Genomic DNA, 20071 nt, shown 5'->3' on the forward strand with positions numbered 1-20071 from the left:
ATCAAATTGCGTTGAACGATCGTAGATAAATAGGACCAGGACAAAATACGTTCAAGTAAATTTCCTTATTATCAAATATACGTTACAAATTGTGAGATACAAATTACTAAATACTCTATAAGCTACAATTGAGAGCAAACTAATTTCTCGATCAATCGCCAAACAAGAGGGTGAACTGGCCTTGGTCGTTGTTCTGATCGCACTGCTGCAAGGATAGGCAGAGAGGCTGAGAAGCACTCTCAACAAACAAAAAGGAAGAAAAGCACCTTCAAATCGCCTACCTAATTGCATTGCTGCAATAATAGGCAAGGAGACTGAGAATCATTCTCAGCAAGTAAAGTGGCTTAAAAAGCATCCTCAAAAATTGCCTTCCATTATTGAACTCCTTATAAAAAATATGGAGATGATGGGAAGAACTTTGCTGGCTAAAAAATATTTTCTATATCTTCCATACCGAAGGTGACATCAAAACAGATAGCAAAATGGGCGGATCAAATGATCCATTTCTATGGAAGACGAAAATTTTGGATCAATTGTTAAGATGCCAAACGATGACAGCAAATTAGTTTTTGAAGAAAAGAATGGAAATGAAAATGATAAGTGCGAAATACACACGCATTTATAGAGACGTGAAGGTGAAAAGACAAAATGTGAATGGCCACATTAGTGCCTAATAACTGAAATGTCTTGGGAAAAGAGACGAAAATACTAAGGAAGAATGCACATGAATCTTAGCATAAAGCAATTAAATTCTTGGGAGGTTGACGATTAAGGACAATGTCAATTAAATACGCAAGTAGACAAATTAGTCATTCATTAATGACGATAACTGATGTTACATTCAAAATTAGCAATGACCATTAGTGCGAAGTTACAAAAGGAAAGTTAAGGTATTGAATGTATTAATTACAATTTACCTCAGGCCGAACGAATTTTTTACCCAAGTCTCCCCCAATCTTCGCTTTGTTGAGAAGAAGCGACATTTAATTCAGCTACAAAATCATCATCAACTTCCAGCTTTTTATACTGCTCAACTAAAGACTTGGTTCGTTCAATTCTTTGCTTGAAGCTCCTTCATCTCCGCAGCCAAACTTGTCATCAAAGAGTCTTCGACCATAACGTCGGAAGAGATTTCTTTCAATTCGTCCTCGGCTTTGTTAATCTCTAGAAGTAAAGACTCTCTTTCAGATGTAGTACGAAAATATTGAGTACTACTGGCTTTCAGTTCAACATTTTTGGCTAGTAAGGAGAGGATATCAAAGTGAACAACCTTCAACGTCGCTTTAAAGTCAGCAGAAACATTGAGTGACGAAAGTGTAAGTGCTTGCGCCAATTTTGCACTCAACAACTCAAGCTTATCCTTATGTTTAGTAGCACTAGCCGGGCCGATATTCATGTCCATGAAAGACACGTACTCAAATACCGACTACTTGAGAAACTTCATATCTTCCTCTGAAGAAGCAGAAGGATGACTGGTTGAAGTAGGGGAGATGTCTTGACTTGCCCCCAGGAAGTAAATAAGTCCTGGATGAAACGCACAATGTCATCAGTATCCTGCAAAGAAAAGTGCCAACATTGAGGACTTTCACTACAATAAATGAAGCGAAAATGAAAGTGAAGCAAAATGTTACCTCATTAGCAATCTTGGGAAGTTCAGGCATATCACCAGTAGGCTCCACCACCTGTGGGAAATTTCTCTTATCTGGGTGAGAGGACTCTGCCACAACGGGCAGGGCCATGAGAGCCTCTGCATAATTCAAGAAGTAACGAATCAGAAACCAGTAACATAAGCAAAGATAAAATATCAAAATATGTATTACCTTCTGGTCCGACATTTGGGGGGTCGGCGCCCTGGGAAGAAGGTGGCCCTTCTACTGGTTGTGATGAAGGTTCTGGAATTAAGGGTTTCTCTTTAAGCATAATCCCTTCATCAGCTGATTTGGATGAAACAGTTTCAGTAGAAAATGATGGAGCAGGAGTTGCCAAAACCAAAGCTTTCGAATGAGAGGTTGAACTTTTCTGAGAAATTCAGGTAAACCATTAGTACATAGAAAAGTATGTTTAGGAATAAACAAATTCAATTACCTTTCTCCTAACGATGAGAGGAGCGTCATCATCATCATCTTGCAAAGTGGGAGATGCCGAAACTGGTCGTTTGCGGTTTAAAGTACTTTTAGTTGCAGTAGCCTTGGCAAGTAGAGAAGCAGATGGATAGATAGAATGTTTAGCACAAGCAGGGGAGGAAGGATTCCTAATGGACATAGGGGTGACCAAAATGGAAGAAGTAGCGGGAGTGTCTGGTTGGTCCAGTAAATGGAAGGCACGATTAGCATCAGTTACAAGCAATCGACGTGTTACTAATGGTCAAAACTGTTCAAAAAGGGGATGGACAGAACAGCTAGAATTGAAAGGGGCTAATGAAAATTTGCTCGTCAAAAGAATGTTGCGAGCATCTATAGCTTGTGCCTCTGCCTTATTAATAGTGTGAAAACGGTTTGCCAAATTTTTGAAGTAACAGGGAGGAACAGGCCAAGTTTGGCCAAAACCAAGTTGGCGAGCAAAAAATTGGGGAGCATATATTTCAACCCCAGCTTTGGCATTAGTTCCAGTTAAAATATCGTGGAACAATTCCCTCCCAATCAAAAACTGAACCCAAACAAGCAGAGAGGCACTCGCACTATTTAGGGTGGATAGAGGTTGCACAAAATCTGGAGTCAAATGAGCACGAAAAGAAAAGAAGGAATGAATCAAATTTAAGGTATAAAAGAATGAAAAAATGTCCCTACTGGACATATTTACAGGGGTCAGTGGATCAATGGCTAGCCCATAGCAGCTAGCAGAACGATTGAAAATGGATGGAGCACCAAGTGGCGGAAAATATGCTCTCAACCACAGTTGAGTAAACCAAAGGAGGCCACTGCCAGTGGGAGATGCACCATTCTTCAGTTGAAACTGAAGGGAAGCCATGCCTCTATAAAGGGCGGCTAAAAAGAAGGAACATAAGTTGAAAGGTCTACCACGCGCCAATTCATGCGCTATGGGTAAGTAGCTCATAGAAAGTTTCATACTTGGCACGCAAAGAATATATTTACAGAGCCAAATTTGAAGAAAAGTCACACGCTCAGCATGGGAAGGTTCAGCGTTTGAGTGATTATAAAAACCTTGCAGGCTTGAATAGGACTCAGTAAGTTTCTTATCAAATTTCGGGGCAACACTGGAAATCAAGATACCAGGAAAGATGGTATCGCCCAAAGGTAGAAGATTTACTAGGGCTCCAACATCCCTTAAATTAATAGACATAGGGCCAAGAGGGAAAACGAAGGTGTTATACTCAGAAGACCAAAAACTCAAAGCAATAGGAAAAAGCACTGGGTCAAAAATCGGGGGTTGAAGAGAAATTTCTAATAAATCTGAAATCCTAGCATGATCAAAAATCGCCTTGGTGGGGCCATGACTCACAAGACGTGCATGCCATCTACGAAAAATAACATCAGCTTTGGGTCAAGTACGAATACATTTTTCACGAATCGGCCTCAATGGCAGAGAGTTCAGGAATAGAGGACCTTGAGTGCAAGGGAATAGCTGGTCCACCGCCACTTGTCCGACGGCTTCGGCATTATTAAACGATAGACCCAAATAGAATTCATTGAGGTCAGCACTAGCTTGTGCAAGGAAGTTTGAATTTACATATGGCCTAATAAGGATTTTCTAGAAATCTTCAAAACTAAAAGAATCATCAAATTGAGTTTGTGAAGTCGTCATTGGAAACAAAGTACAGTTTTGATAAGGTTTGCTTGAGAAACATAGCAGAGAAGCAAGAAGATGAACAGTAAAATAGTGAGGAAGAAGCGCGAAATATAGAGACGTGGTTTAGTGGTGCGAGAAAAGGCGTGTCCTTTTGGTTTATAGGGGTTTGTAACGTTGCACCTTTTCAGACTGTAGAAGGAAATAATGATTGAAATTCTTGGAAATTTCAAGTATTGCTGGAAAATACAAAGTGAATATGGCAAAAATTAATAATTAGTATTAATTCTACCATATTAGGGGGTAATTGTTGATACACTAAAAGTGCAGCCCAAATCAGATAGCTCAAAGAGTGAAGCCCAATTGAGAAATTCAGGATAAAGGTCCAAACAAGATTATTGATGAATGCGGTGGAAGCCCACGAACACGGTAACATCATCGCCCAAACTTGTAAGACGCCCATAATCTGAACGAATAGAATACCTTACGATCGCCCAGAGCGATGGACCCGTTCTCGCCCAAACCTTCGAATCGCCTAGGATCTCAGCAAGCATAAAATATTATGGTTATCCAGAATAACAGTTATTAAAGCAGTTATTGAGTGATTTTATCGCATTTCATGATTCAAAGGAGCCCAGTTGAAGGCAGTTGAACGACAAAGAGTAATGACAGCAGTTAGGGACGGCAGTTCCACGATAAGTTAGCCACCATAAAAAAAGTGGGTAGTTATACAACAATCAAGTAGTTTCCAAGCGGTTTGTCACGAAGAAATCATCAAAGAAATATAAAAGGAAGAGAAGACATAGAGAAAAGGACCACGAATCAAATACTCTCAAACAGAGAATATGTAATTTCAATTCCTTAGTTTAAATTTAAACATTTCTTTTAGTACTCGTGTGTTTGCGCCCCTTAGAGGCATTCTGTTTAGTTCCAATTGCAAATCATTGCCAATAAAACACCCATTTTTGGGATTTTGTCTTAAGAGGTCTATTTCTTACACAATCGTCTGATTCCTTTTTAATTGCTAGCGAGTACCCGCGCGAAACACGTTCAATCACGAGTAAAGCCATAAGGAGAAAGATAAAGCCAATAAGAGTTAATTTCAACTTGAAGTTTTACTATACAGGTTAGGATTTGAATTCTTGGTGCACGTAAAGATAGATGAAAGTGAGAACAACATATGGACATTGATGGTTATTTATGTCATTTTAGTTTTGGTTATTTTAGTAAATAAAAAAAATGTGGTGGTTCAAACAAATTTTATTGTGGTAATATAATTATTAGTTACCCTATTTCTTAATACTTTTAACACTAATTATTAATTAATAAAGGAGAAAAAAATTAAAATTTTCTAGGTTAATAATATTTATCGGTCTAGGTGATAGTACTTATATCATTTAATTACAAGTTTAATTAAATATAAGAATTTATAACCGATATTCTGACATCTAAGTTGATGTTCAACACCATTAATATTAGATAGCATTGTTAACAAATAAAAATTGCTGAGGACAAAAGGACATTGTCCAACCAAGTATAAAATTTTGTTCTATCCAAGAAACCCAGTTTTGTGCCTGTCCACCAATTTTTTTCTCGGTACACACTCTTTCTGCAATCTTATTTGAGTTCATTCTCATTTTAATCAATAATCACTTTTTTCCATACACAGATTTCAACCAAGAATGACACAGTATACAAGCTGGAATAAAGCTCCCTGCACAGGCCCTTTTGCAAAGGGCCTGTACAGGGGCTCTCACATGGGGGTGGACTCCACATGTGGACCCCATGTGTGGGGTCCACCCTCATGTGTGTACCTGTACAGATCCTGTGCAAAAGGGTCTGTGCAGATAGCACAACTAATACAAGCTGGTAATCTTTCTAGCAAAGAGAGACGGCATTGACAACCTCGTCAAGACTTTTCAATACGTATCAAAACTTGTTCATTGGCATGTTGAAAAAACACGTCCCAATGTAGCCTCCAGGGCCAAGCAATGGGAAGTGGCAGTTCCGAAGTGGACAGTTTCTTGCCGGCTTTAACGCACTAAGGCAGAATCCGTGTCCCACCACGACATTCTGGATGCTTTTCGTGCTTGCGAACGCTGGCGAAATTGTATACTTCTTCTTTGACCACTTTCTTTGGCTGTCAAGAATTGGAGTGTTGGATGCAAATTTGGCTACGAGAACCAGTTTCTTATCAGCATTTGGTTACATATTTTTCATCGTATCTAATTTTATACTCATTCAAGAGGGGATTCAGACAGAAGGGAAGATTATTAAATCAAGGGATTCAAATGAAAAAATCAAGAAAATTAGGGTTGATAGGGTGATGAGACTAATGGCTATGGCAGCTAATTTAGCACATCTGATTGTAACCATGCTGTTACACTTGGAATTAGTGGATTGGTTTCTGCATGGGATGGTTGGTATAGAAATTGGCCTTAATGTGTTACCTGTATTCTTGTGTACAATGATGAAGTGTTATTATATATGAAACAAATTTGAAAATTTTTTTACTTTAATTGTGAAAATTGTTTCTATAGTTCGTCAATTTCATCATATACATTTGGTAAGATGGAAGTTAAAATCTTGTTAATTATACTGCTCAATATGATCCAATTCAATTATTGCATACCAAATATGCATTAATCGTTCACATTTGCAGTCAATTGGTCACTAATAACTTATTCTCATTGGTCTCACTTTGATTTCTCTATAAAAAATTAAACATAAAAATAAATAAATAAGTTATTTTCTTCTCCGGTCCGACTCCATCACATCCTTTTTACAATTCCTATGCACCAAAATATCGATAACTTTGAAAAAGAAAAAAAAATGAAAACATAAAAATGTTTGCTAGTACTTAAACATTACTTAGGTGTTACTTTTATGAAGAGTATATACCTTGTGGAAAAGTAAATCTAGCCCTTGTTTTAGCCCAATTTTAAGGGAAAGAATGTATTTTTAAATATTGACTGATAGAGAATGTGTAGTTAAAAATTAAAGGAAAGTTTTGAGTTTGCGTATAATATTATTTTATTAAAAAATATGTGGTTGAAAAATAAATTTCGAAAAGAATGAGGATCAAACAAGAGCCTAATTTTAGAAAAATAAGGCACTTATAAACACTTTGAACTTAGATTTCTTCGTACCTGTCGAGAGCAACGGGCTGGAGTGAGCCTAACCAAAATGACCAAATCTTGCGTCGATAATTTGATGTTAAATTACGAATGAAACATTTTACACTCGACGAGTTTGTTATGTTACAAGAATGCTATAAATACATGACTCTTTTACTAACCGATTGAAAAGTAAAAAATATAATTAATGTATTTTGTTTTGAAATAAGTTAACAAGCGGACTACATTTTTTGCTTAAGTAGGATACAAGATCGTGATTGCTGTATGTGGTTCGGTCGACAAGTGCAAACCTTCTAGGCGGACTTTCATCGTGTTCCAAATGCTGTTATTTTTGTAGATATTATTTCTCTTTTTGTCGATATAAATTGTGGTTCTTATTTTTTATTCTTCGCACAGGAATTAAAATGTAACAACCTTCTATCATTGGAGACAAATAGCTCTATTCGGACAGAGTTTCTGTCTTATTTTCTTTCGCCATTCATTTCAGATTATTTGGATTAGTACAGAGTTGTTGACAGTGAGAAAGATAAAAAGGATCAAACAAGGAAAAATTTAGAAAAAGAGATGAAAAGAAAAAACAAGGAAAATAATTAAAACATGAGATGGGGCGGCCACGAAAAAGTAAAGTAACGAATCTTTAAGCCCCGTTTGGCCTCCATTAAATTACATTTTTTTTTCTTTCCTATTTTCAAACATACAATCTTTCATAAAATTATATTACACTTAAATCGAAAAAAATTTCATCTTTTTCAATCACTCATTTTTCAAAAAAAACACCATTTCACCCATTTTCATTACCAAGAAATGGGGGCCAAACAGGAGCTAAATGAGGAAATAAAAGGGTTGAACTCCAACCTTAAGGGCCCCCACCGACCCTGCCCTGAGCCATCGTGGAGGAGGTAAATCGCAGGATGTGCCTCCCAGGAGCCAGGATGGAGAGCACATGGATAGGTCAAGGCTGTTAACCTATATGGTAACCCCCAGGGCATATCTCCCAGTGACAAAGGGGAAGGCGGATAGGGCTCAGCGCGGCAGTGTGCAGAGTTCGATTCCCCGCAAGGTGGAATTGACTTTGTTATTTAATGAGGAATTTTTTTACAGAGGTAATCTAACTTAGTTTGTTTCATGTTGGTCATCCAACTTTAATTTATTTCAGTTTAATCTCCTCGCTTACATTTGTATATAGATTTAATCATTCTATCTATAATCGTAGTAGAAATTAATGGTGATTCCACAAAGATAATGAAATCAATGACCTATACGGTTTGCAATTGATTTGTCCAATAACTTGAAAGGAGACCGCATGGAATAAAAGCAGGTTGAAATGAAATGACAACAGCTAAACATATGGTTAAAATTAGGTAGAAAATCAGAAATAAACAGGGGCTTATAATTTTTAATTGGACTCACGGTTACCTTAGGTCAAGATTAATTTTGAAATAAAAATATAAGTTAGGTGATAAAAATTAAACAAATTAAAGTTAAACTAGTTTCTACCGATATTGGGGTTACCTTCTTTGAAATTTAACGGCAAATTGGGGTTACCTTCTTTGAAATTTACCCCAAAATTAAGAAACTCGAATAGATCTGCAAAGTCGTCTTCTTTAAAATGGAAAAATACAACCCCCAGACAAATATAGGACTTCGGCATGAAAATTGAAAAGTCACCCTAGGCCTAACTCTTCGACATTTACAATTGTATATTTATAGTAAAATACAATTGCATTTATCATTGTTTACTTCACCCTGCTGACTTGTTATATCGTCTGCAACCCCAAATCAAAGCTTCAGTGATTGTTTGCGTTCGTGTCTATTATTTTTATTTCAATTTTTGTTTCCTGTTTCGGTTGTGTTAAATTTTGCTGTAAAATTTTGGGTTTTCAGATCTATTGGGAATGGCGGATGAAAGAATTCATCCGTCGAGTTATGTGAAATTGACAAAAGAACAAACGCCTCTCGAGGAGATTCAACCCGGCGAGCTCAATCAACCTATTGATGTCCCTCAAGTATGGTTTTCCTTTTCTCTGTATTTGTATTTTTATAAATGGGCTTTTATTTATTTTTATTTATTTGATCTCTCTGTATATCGATCTTTACGATGTGTGTGGTGATTGAGTTTGATAAATACATTACTGAAGCAAATATTTAAAAAAATATGTTCCTTCCTTATGAGAGAATGAACAAATAAAAGTGTAATCAAATTGCGTTGAACGATCGTAGATAAATAGGACCAGGACAAAATACGTTCAAGTAAATTTCCTTATTATCAAATATACATTACAAATTGTGAGATACAAATTACTAAATACTCTAGAAGCTACAATTGAGAGCAAACTAATTTCTCGATCAATCGCCAAACAAGAGGGTGAACTGGCCTTGGTCGTTGTTCTGATCGCACTGCTGCAAGGATAGGCAGAGAGGCTGAGAAGCACTCTCAACAAACAAAAAGGAAGAAAAGCACCTTCAAATCGCCTACCTAATTGCATTGCTGCAATAATAGGCAAGGAGACTGAGAAGCATTCTCAACAAGTAAAGTGACTTGAAAAGCATCCTCAAAAATTGCCTTCCATTATTGAACTCCTTATAAAAAATATGGAGATGATGGGAAGAACTTTGCTGACCAAAAAATATTTTCTATATCTTCCATACCAAAGGTGACATCAAAACAGATAGCAAAATGGGCGGATCAAATGATCCATTTCTATGGAAGACGAAAATTTTGAATCAATTGTTAAGATGCCAAACGATGACAGCAAATTAGTTTTTGAAGAAAAGAATGGAAATGAAAACGATAAGTGCGAAATACACACGCATTTATAGAGACGTGAAGGTGAAAAGACAAAATGTGAATGGCCACATTCGTGCCTAATAACTGAAACGTCTTGGGAAAAGAGACGCAAATACTAAGGAAGAATGCACATGAATCTTAGCATAAAGCAATTAAATTCTTGGGAGGTTGACGATTAAGGACAATGTCAATTAAACACGCAAGTAGACAAATTAGTCATTCATTAATGACGATAACTGATGTTACATTCAAAATTAGCAATGACCATTAGTGCGAAGTTACAAAAGGAAAGTTAAGGTATTGAATGTATTAATTACAATTTACCTCAGGCCGAACGAATTTTTTACCCAAGTCTTCCCCAATCTTCGCTTTGTTGAGAAGAAGCGACATTTAATTCAGCTACAAAATCGTCATCAACTTCCAGCTTTTTATACTGCTCAACTAAAGACTTGGTTCGTTCAATTCTTTGCTTGAAGCTCCTTCATCTCCGCAGCCAAACTTGTCATCAAAGAGTCTTCGACCATAACGTCGGAAGAGATTTCTTTCAATTCGTCCTCGGCTTTGTTAATCTCTAGAAGTAAAGACTCTCTTTCAGATGTAGTACGAAGATATTGAGTACTACTGGCTTTCAGTTCAACATTTTTGGCTAGTAAGAAGAGGATATCAAAGTGAACAACCTTCAACGTCGCTTTAAAGTCAGCAGAAACATTGAGTGACGAAAGTGTAAGTGCTTGCGCCAATTTTGCACTCAACAACTCAAGCTTATCCTTATGTTTAGTAGCACTAGCCGGGCCGATATTCATGTCCATGAAAGACACGTACTCAAATACCGACTACTTGAGAAACTTCATATCTTCCTCTGAAGAAGCAGAAGGATGACTGGTTGAAGTAGGGCGAGATGTCTTGACTTGCCCCCAGGAAGTAAACAAGTCCTGGATGAAACGCACAATGTCATCAGTATCCTGCAAAGAAAAGTGCCAATATTGAGGACTTTCACTACAATAAATGAAGCGAAAATGAAAGTGAAGCAAAATGTTACCTCATTAGCAATCTTGGGAAGTTCAGGCATATCACCAGTAGGCTCCACCACCTGTGGGAAATTTCTCTTATCTGGGCGAGAGGACTCTGCCACAACGGGCAGGGCCATGAGAGCCTCTGCATAATTCAAGAAGTAACGAATCAGAAACCAGTAACATAAGCAAAGATAAAATATCAAAATATGTATTACCTTCTGGTCCGACATTTGGGGGGTCGGCGCCCTGGGAAGAAGGTGGCCCTTCTACTGGTTGTGATGAAGGTTCTGGAATTAAGGGTTTCTCTTTAAGCATAATCCATTCATCAGCTGATTTGGACGAAACAGTTTCAGTAGAAAATGATGGAGCAGGAGCTGCCAAAACCAAAGCTTTCGAATGAGAGGTTGAACTTTTCTGAGAAATTCAGGTAAACCATTAGTACATAGAAAAGTATGTTTAGGAATAAACAAATTCAATTACCTTTCTCCTAACGATGAGAGGAGCGTCGTCATCATCATCTTGCAAAGTGGGAGATGCCAAAGCTGGTCGTTTGCGGTTTAAAGTACTTTTAGCTGCAGTAGCCTTGGCAAGTAGAGAAGCAGATGGATGGATAGAATGTTTAGCACGAGCAGGGGAGGAAGGATTCCTAATGGACACAGGGGTGACCAAAATGGAAGAAGTAGCGGGAGTGTCTGGTTGGTCCAGTAAATGGAAGGCACGATTAGCATCAGTTACAAACAATCGACGTGTTACTAATGGTCAAAGCTGTTCAAAAAGAGGATGGACAGAACAGCTAGAATTGAAAGGGGCTAATGAAAATTTGCTCGTCAAAAGAATGTTGCGAGCATCTATAGCTTGTGCCTCTGCCTTATTAATAGTGTGAAAACGGTTTGCCAAATTTTTGGAGTAACAGGGAGGAACAGACCAAGTTTGGCCAAAACCAAGTTGGCGAGCAAAAAATTGGGGAGCATATATTTCAACCCCAGCTTTGGCATTAGTTCCAGTTAAGATATCGTGGAAAAATTCCCTCCCAATCAAAAACTGAACCCAAACAAGCAGAGAGGCACTCGCACTGTTTAGGGTGGATAGAGGTTGCACATAATCTGGAGTCAAATGAGCACGAAAAGAAAAGAAGGAATGAATCAAATTTAAGGTATAAAAGAATGAAAAAATGTCCCTACTGGACATATTTACAGGGGTCAGTGGATCAATGGCTAGCCCATAGCAGCTAGCAGAACGATTGAAAATGGATGGAGCACCAAGTGGCGGAAAATATGCTCTCAACCACAGTTGAGTAAACCAAAGGAGGCCACTGCCAGTGGGAGATGCACCATTCTTCAGTTGAAACTGAAGGGAAGCCATGCCTCTATAAAGGGCGGCTAAAAAGAAGGAACATAAGTTGAAAGGTCTACCACGCGCCAATTCATGCGCTATGGGTAAGTAGCTCATAGAAGGTTTCATACTTGGCACGCAAAGAATATATTTACAGAGCCAAATTTGAAGAAAAGCCACACGCTCAGCATGGGAAGGTTCAGCGTTTGAGTGATTATAAAAACCTTGCAGGCTTGAATAGGACTCAATAAGTTTCTTATCAAATTTCGGGGCAACACTGGAAATCAAGATACCAGGAAAGATGGTATCGCCCAAAGGTAGAAGATTTACTAGGGCTCCAACATCCCTTAAATTAATAGACATAGGGCCAAGAGGGAAAACGAAGGTGTTATACTCAGAAGACCAAAAACTCAAAGCAATAGGAAAAAGCACTGGGTCAAAAATCGGGGGTTGAAGAGAAATTTCTAATAAATCTGAAATCCTAGCATGATCAAAAATCGCCTTGGTGGGGCCATGACTCACAAGACGTGTATGCCATCTACGAAAAATAACATCAGCTTTGGGTCAAGTACGAATACCTTTTTCGCGAATCGGCCTCAATGGCAGAGAGTTCAGGAATAGAGGACCTTGAGTGCAAGGGAATAGCTGGCCCACCGCCACTTGTTCGACGGCTTCGGCATTATTAAACGATAGACCCAAATAGAATTCATTGAGGTCAGCACTAGCTTGTGCAAGGAAGTTTGAATTTACATATGGCCTAATAAGGATTTTCTAGAGATCTTCAAAACTAAAAGAATCATCAAATTGAGTTTGTGAAGTCGTCATTGGAAACAAAGTACAGATTTGATAAGGTTTGCTTGAGAAACGTAGCAGAGAAGCAAGAAGATGAACAGTAAAATAGTGAGGAAGAAGCGCGAAATATAGAGACGTGGTTTAGTGGTGCGAGAAAAGGCGTGTCCTTTTGGTTTATAGGGGTTTGTAACGTTGCACCTTTTCAGACTGTAGAAGGAAATAATGATTGAAATTCTTGAAAATTTCAGGTATTGCTGGAAAATACAAAGTGAATATGGCAAAGATTAATAATTAGTATTAATTCTACCATATTAGGGGGTAATTGTTGATACACTAAAAGTGCAACCCAAATCAGATAGCTCAAAGAGTGAAGCCCAATTGGGAAATTCAGGATAAAGGTCCAAACAAGATTATTGATGAATGCGGTGGAAGCCCACGAACACGGTAACATCATCGTCCAAACTTGTAAGACGCCCATAATCTGAACGAATAGAATACCTTACGATCGCCCAGAGCGATGGACCCGTTCTCACCCAAACCTTCGAATCGCCTAGGATCTCAGCAAGCATAAAATATTATGGTTATCCAGAATAACAGTTATTAAAGCAGTTATTGAGTGATTTTATCGCATTTCACGATTCAAAGGAGCCCAGTTGAAGGCAGTTGAACGACAAAGAGTAATGACAGCAGTTAGGGATGGCAGTTCCACGATAAGTTAGCCACCATAAAGAAAGTGGGTAGTTATACAACAATCAAGTAGTTTCCAAGCGGTTTGTCACGAAGAAATCATCAAAGGAATATAAAAGGAAGAGAAGACATAGAGAAAAGGACCACGAATCAAATACTCTCAAACAGAGAATATTTAATTTCAATTCCTTAGTTTAAATTTAAACATTTCTTTTAGTACTCGTGTGCTTGTGTCCCTTAGAGGCATTCTGTTTAGTTCCAATTGCAAATCATTGTCAATAAAACACCCATTTTTGGGATTTTGTCTTAAGAGGTATATTTCTTACACAATCGTCTGATTCCTTTTTAATTGTTAGCGACTACCCGCGCGAAACACGTTCAATCACGAGTAAAGCCATAAGGAGAAAGATAAAGCCAATAAGAGTTAATTTCAACTTGAAGTTTTACTATACAGGTTAGGATTTGAATTCTTGGTGCACGTAAAGATAGATGAAAGTGAGAACAACATATGGACATTGATGGTTATTTATGTCATTTTAGTTTTGGTTATTTTAGTAAAGGGTAATTAGCACAAAACATCCCTACCTTTCGATATTTTTGTGGAAAACGTCCCTACCTTTCATTTTTTGGCGGATTACACCCTTACCTTTACCTTTTTTTTGCGCAAAACGTCCTTCTGTCAACTCTCCATTAAAATGCTCCGTTAAATCAAAAAGGTAATTAGCACAAAAGGTCCCTACCTTTCAAAGTTATTGTGCAAAACGTCCCTACCTTTTATTTTTTTAGCATAATTAGCAGAAAATGTCCCTACCTTTCAATATTATTGTGCAAAACGTCCCTACCTTTCATTTTTAGCATTTTTACCCCTACATTTCACCTTTCATTGCGCAAAAGGTCATTTTCATCCATTTTTTCAATAAAATGACGATTTTACCCTCATATTGAAATAAAACAAAAAGAAAAGAAAAAATGATTAATTAATTGCAATCATAGTTCTAAATCTTTCAAAACATTACGGTAGTGGAGTCCGATAGGTATTGTGGTCGAAAAGTGGTGCTACATGGATCTATAGGTGGTGGCTTGGTGGGGTTGTGAAAGTGGCAGTAGTGGAGAATTTAGGATTTATCTGTAATGTTTTGAAAGATTTAGAACTATGATTGCAATTAATTAATTATTTTTTTCTTTTCTTTTTGTTTTATTTCAATAGGAGGGTAAAATCGTCATTTTATTGAAAAAATGGATGAAAATGACCTTTTGCGCAATGAAAGGTGAAATGTAGGGGTAAAAATGCTAAAAATGAAAGGTAGGGACGTTTTGCACAATAATATTGAAAGGTAGGGACATTTTCTTCTAATTATGCTAAAAAAATAAAAGGTAGGGACGTTTTGCACAATAACTTTGAAAGGTAGGGACCTTTTGTGCTAATTACCTTTTTGATTTAACGGAGCATTTTAACGGAGAGTTGACAGAAGGACGTTTTGCGCAAAAAAAGGTAAAGGTAAGGGTGTAATCCGCCAAAAAATGAAAGGTATGGACGTTTTTCACAAAAACATCGAAAGGTAGTGATATTTTGTGCTAATTACCCTTCAGTAAATAAAAAAAATGTGGTGGTTCAAACAAATTTTATTGTGGTAATATAATTATTAATTACCCTATTTCTTAATACTTTTAACACTAATTATTAATTAATAAAGGAGAAAAAAATTAAAATTTTCTAGGTTAATAATATTTATCGGTCTAGGTGATAGTACTTATATCATTTAATTACAAGTTTAATTAAATATAAGAATTTATAACCGATATTCTGACATCTAAGTTGATGTTCAACACCATTAATATTAGATAGCATTGTTAACAAATAAAAATTGCTGAGGACAAAAGGACATTGTCCAACCAAGTATAAAATTTTGTTCTATCCAAGAAACCCAGTTTTGTGCCTGTCCACCAATTTTTTTCTCGGTACACACTCTTTCTGCAATCTTATTTGAGTTCATTCTCATTTTAATCAATAATCACTTTTTTCCATACACAGATTTCAACCAAGAATGACACAGTATACAAGCTGGAACAAAGCTCCCTGCACAGGCCCTGTACAGGGGCTCTCACATGGGGGTGGACTCCACATGTGGACCCCATGTGTGGGGTCCACCCTCATGTGTGTGTACCTGTACAGATCCTGTGCAAAAGGGTCTGTGCAGATAGCACAACTAATACAAGCTGGTAATCTTTCTAGCAAAGAGAGACGGCATTGACAACCTCATCAAGACTTTTCAATACGTATCAAAACTTGTTCATTGGCATGTTGAAAAAACACGTCCCAATGTAGCCTCCAGGGCCAAGCAATGGGAAGTGGCAGTTCCGAAGTGGACAGTTTCTTGCCGGCTTTAACGCACTAAGGCAGAATCCGTGTCCCACCACGACATTCTGGATGCTTTTCGTGCTTGCGAACGCTGGCGAAATTGTATACTTCTTCTTTGACCACTTTCTTTGGCTGTCAAGAATTGGAGTGTTGGATGCAAATTTGGCTACGAGAACCAGTTTCTTATCAGCATTTGGTTACATATTTTTCATCGTATCTAATTTTATACTCATTCAAGAGGGGATTCAGACAGAAGGGAAGATTATTAAATCAAAGGATTCAAATGAAAAAATAAAGAAAATTAGGGTTGATAGGGTGATGAGACTAATGGCTATGGCAGCTAATTTAGCACATCTGATTGTAACCATGCTGTTACACTTGGAATTAGTGGATTGGTTTCTGCATGGGATGGTTGGTATAGAAATTGGCCTTAATGTGTTACCTGTATTCTTGTGTACAATGATGAAGTGTTATTATATATGAAACAAATTTGAAATTTTTTTTACTTTAATTGTGAAAATTGTTTCTATAGTTCGTCAATTTCATCATATACATCTGGTAAGATGGAAGTTAAAATCTTGTTAATTATACTGCTCAATAGGGTCCAATTCAATTATTACATACCAAATATGCATTAATCGTTCACATTTGCAGTCAATTGGTCACTAATAACTTACTCTCATTGGTCTCACTTTGATTTCTCTTTAAAAAATTAAACATAAAAATAAATAAATAAATTATTTTCTTCTCCGGTACGACTCCATCACATCCTTTTTACAATTCCTATGCACCAAAATATCGATAACTTTGAAAAAGAAAAAAAAACGAAAACATAAAAATGTTTGCTAGTACTTAAACATTACTTAGGTGTTACTTTTATGAAGAGTATATACCTTGTGGAAAAGTAAATCTAGCCCTTGTTTTAGGCCAATTTTAAGGGAAAGAATGTATTTTAAAATAGTGATTGATGGAGAATGTGTGGTTAAAAATTAAGTCACTTGAGTTTGTGTATGATATTATTTTATTAAAAAATATGTGATTGAAAATAAATTTTGAGAAGAATGAGTATAAACAAGAGCCTAGTTTAGAAAATAAGTCACTTATAAACACTTTGAACTTAGATTTCTTCATCCCTGTCGTGAGCAATGGGCTGGAGTGAGCCAAACCAAAATGACCAAATCTTGCGTCAATAATTTGATGATAAATTACGAGTGAAACATTTTACACTCGATGAATTTGTTATGTTACAAGAATGCTATAAATACATAACCCTTTTGTTAACCGATTGAAAAGTAAAAAAATTAATTAATGTATTTTGTTTTGAAATAAGTTAACCTGTGGACCACTCCATTTTTTGCTTAAGTAGGGTACAAGATCGTGATTGCTGTATGTGGTTCGGTCGACAAGTGCAAACCTTCTAGGCGGACTTTCATCGTGTTCCAAATGCTGTTATTTTTGTAGATATTATTTCTCTTTTTGTCGATATAAATTGTGGTTCTTATTTTTTATTCTTCGCACAGGAATTAAAATGTAACAACCTTCTATCATTGGAGACAAATAGCTCTATTCGGACAGAGTTTCTGTCTTATTTTCTTTCGCCATTCATTTCAGATTATTTGGATTAGTACAGAGTTGTTGACAGTGAAAAAGATAAAAAGGATCAAACAAGGAAAAATTTAGAAAAAGAGATGAAAAGAAAAAACAAGGAAAATAATTAAAACATGAGATGGGGCGGCCACTGAAAAAGTAAAGTAACGAATCTTTAAGCCCCGTTTGGCCTCCATTAAATTACATTTTTTTTTCTTTCCTATTTTCAAACATACAATCTTTCATAAAATTATATTACACTTAAATCGAAAAAAATTTCATCTTTTTCAATCACTCATTTTTCAAAAAAAACACCATTTCACCCATTTTCATTACCAAGAAATGGGGGCCAAACAGGAGCTAAATGAGGAAATAAAAGGGTTGAACTCCAACCTTAAGGGCCCCCACCGACCCTGCCCTGAGCCATCGTGGAGGAGGTAAATCGCAGGATGTGCCTCCCAGGAGTCAGGATGGGGAGCACATGGATAGGTCAAGGCTGTTAACCTATATGGTAACCCCCAGGGCATATCTCCCAGTGACAAAGGGGAAGGTGGATAGGGCTCAGCGCGGCAGTGTGCAGAGTTCGATTCCCCGCAAGGTGGAATTGACTTTGTTATTTAATGAGGAATTTTTTTACAGAGGTAATCTAACTTAGTTTGTTTCATGTTGGTCATCCAACTTTAATTTATTTCAGTTTAATCTCCTCGCTTACATTTGTATATAGATTTAATCATTCTATCTATAATCGTAGTAGAAATTAATGGTGATTCCACAAAGATAATGAAATCAATGACCTATACGGTTTGCAATTGATTTGTCCAATAACTTGAAAGGAGACCGCATGGAATAAAAGCAGGTTGAAATGAAATGACAACAGCTAAACATATGGTTAAAATTAGGTAGAAAATCAGAAATAAACAGGGGCTTATAATTTTTAATTGGACTCACGGTTACCTTAGGTCAAGATTAATTTTGAAATAAAAATATAAGTTAGGTGATAAAAATTAAACAAATTAAAGTTAAACTAGTTTCTACCGATATTGGGGTTACCTTCTTTGAAATTTAACGGCAAATTGGGGTTACCTTCTTTGAAATTTAACGGCAAATTGGGGTTACCTTCTTTGAAATTTAACGGCAAATTGGGGTTACCTTCTTTGAAATTTAACGGCAAATTGGGGTTACCTTCTTTGAAATTTAACGGCAAATTGGGGTTACCTTCTTTGAAATTTAACGGCAAATTGGGGTTACCTTCTTTGAAATTTACCCCAAAATTAAGAAACTCGAATAGATCTGCAAAGTCGTCTTCTTTAAAATGGAAAAATACAACCCCCAGACAAATATAGGACTTCGGCATGAAAATTGAAAAGTCACCCTAGGCCTAACTCTTCGACATTTACAATTGTATATTTATAGTAAAATACAATTGCATTTATCATTGTTTACTTCACCCTGCTGACTTGTTATATCGTCTGCAACCCCAAATCAAAGCTTCAGTGATTGTTTGCGTTCGTGTCTATTATTTTTATTTCAATTTTTGTTTCCTGTTTCGGTTGTGTTAAATTTTGCTGTAAAATTTTGGGTTTTCAGATCTATTGGGAATGGCGGATGAAAGAATTCATCCGTCGAGTTATGTGAAATTGACAAAAGAACAAACGCCTCTCGAGGAGATTCAACCCGGCGAGCTCAATCAACCTATTGATGTCCCTCAAGTATGGTTTTCCTTTTCTCTGTATTTGTATTTTTATAAATGGGCTTTTATTTATTTTTATTTATTTGATCTCTCTGTATATCGATCTTTACGATGTGTGTGGTGATTGAGTTTGATAAATACATTACTGAAAGATCTAAACTTAGTGAATTTGAACTCTTAACTGTGTATGCCTATGTGTACTTTTGTGCCTGCTAGGGCTTGGATTTCGAGTAGGAAAGGTTTCTTTTTCAATTTTGAATTGTATATAAGTTTCTTAAGTTTGGCATACGCATTTTCAGGTTAAATGGATTGTTGTGCGCTTGGACCATGTTATCGTCTTGTGTTCAAATACTGGTCTTTCTAGTGTCTGATGCTCATCATTGTCAACAAATAGTTAGATCCTTGTTTTATTCAACTCTTGCTCTTTTTTGATTTGATTTTCTTCTGCTTTAATAAGGAAGGTACGGAAAGATTTGGGCTTGTAGTATCAGCAACTCAATTTTCCTCCTAAAAGAAATCACAAAGCCATTTCTATACCGAAGTTCATGCTTCCCTCATTTACGCACTTATACCTTGCTTTCTTGCCAATACAATTCCCGTACTTGTAGGACTTGGGAATGGAATGGAATGAAGCTCCATGATGTGGGAATGAACAGACTTTATAGCAGAATACTTTGGTGAAAGCACTCAGAAGAAAGGAGTTTTTTCAATCTTGCTCTGTTGCTAAATGCTAATTCTTTGAATTGTCAACAACATAGCATCCCACAACGCTTAGATTTTGTACTTGATAGTTTAATCTGTCTTATTGCACAAACCAGTGGAACTGTGAAGGAAAGACCAAATCTTGTATCTACAACAAACAAGTAACAAGCCCTGAGTATACTTTGTCTCTCTGTCTGCACACATGTAGTGGCCGTGGAGGGAAATTATTGGCCTAAGCCC

At 36.8% G+C, this 20071-nt stretch overlaps 2 long non-coding RNA genes and 2 pseudogenes across 4 annotated transcripts; all 4 read left to right on the plus strand.

The window, feature by feature from the left end:
• The first annotated feature begins 3536 nt into the window (after window positions 1–3536).
• On the plus strand, window positions 3537–6201 carry LOC111384974 (annotated as a pseudogene).
• A 2239-nt stretch (window positions 6202–8440) lies between these two features.
• On the plus strand, window positions 8441–8819 carry LOC111384977. The gene is made up of 2 exons (XR_002700992.1): window positions 8441–8683; window positions 8766–8819. It is a non-coding gene; the product is annotated as an uncharacterized LOC111384977 (long non-coding RNA).
• A 3794-nt stretch (window positions 8820–12613) lies between these two features.
• LOC111384975 lies at window positions 12614–16301 on the plus strand (annotated as a pseudogene).
• A 2395-nt stretch (window positions 16302–18696) lies between these two features.
• LOC111384976 lies at window positions 18697–20065 on the plus strand. 3 transcript variants are annotated; one of them, XR_002700990.1, is made up of 4 exons: window positions 18697–18944; window positions 19027–19148; window positions 19429–19522; window positions 19738–20065. It is a non-coding gene; the product is annotated as an uncharacterized LOC111384976 (long non-coding RNA). The 3 variants fall into 3 exon arrangements; XR_002700991.1 differs by lacking the exon at window positions 19429–19522 and having other exon boundaries at window positions 18705–18944; XR_002700989.1 differs by lacking the exon at window positions 19738–20065 and having other exon boundaries at window positions 18705–18944; window positions 19429–19715.
• Window positions 20066–20071: the final 6 nt, after the last annotated feature.

Source organism: Olea europaea, unplaced genomic scaffold (genome assembly GCF_002742605.1).
Source record: "Olea europaea var. sylvestris unplaced genomic scaffold, O_europaea_v1 scaffold3065, whole genome shotgun sequence".
NCBI lineage: Eukaryota > Viridiplantae > Streptophyta > Magnoliopsida > Lamiales > Oleaceae > Olea > Olea europaea.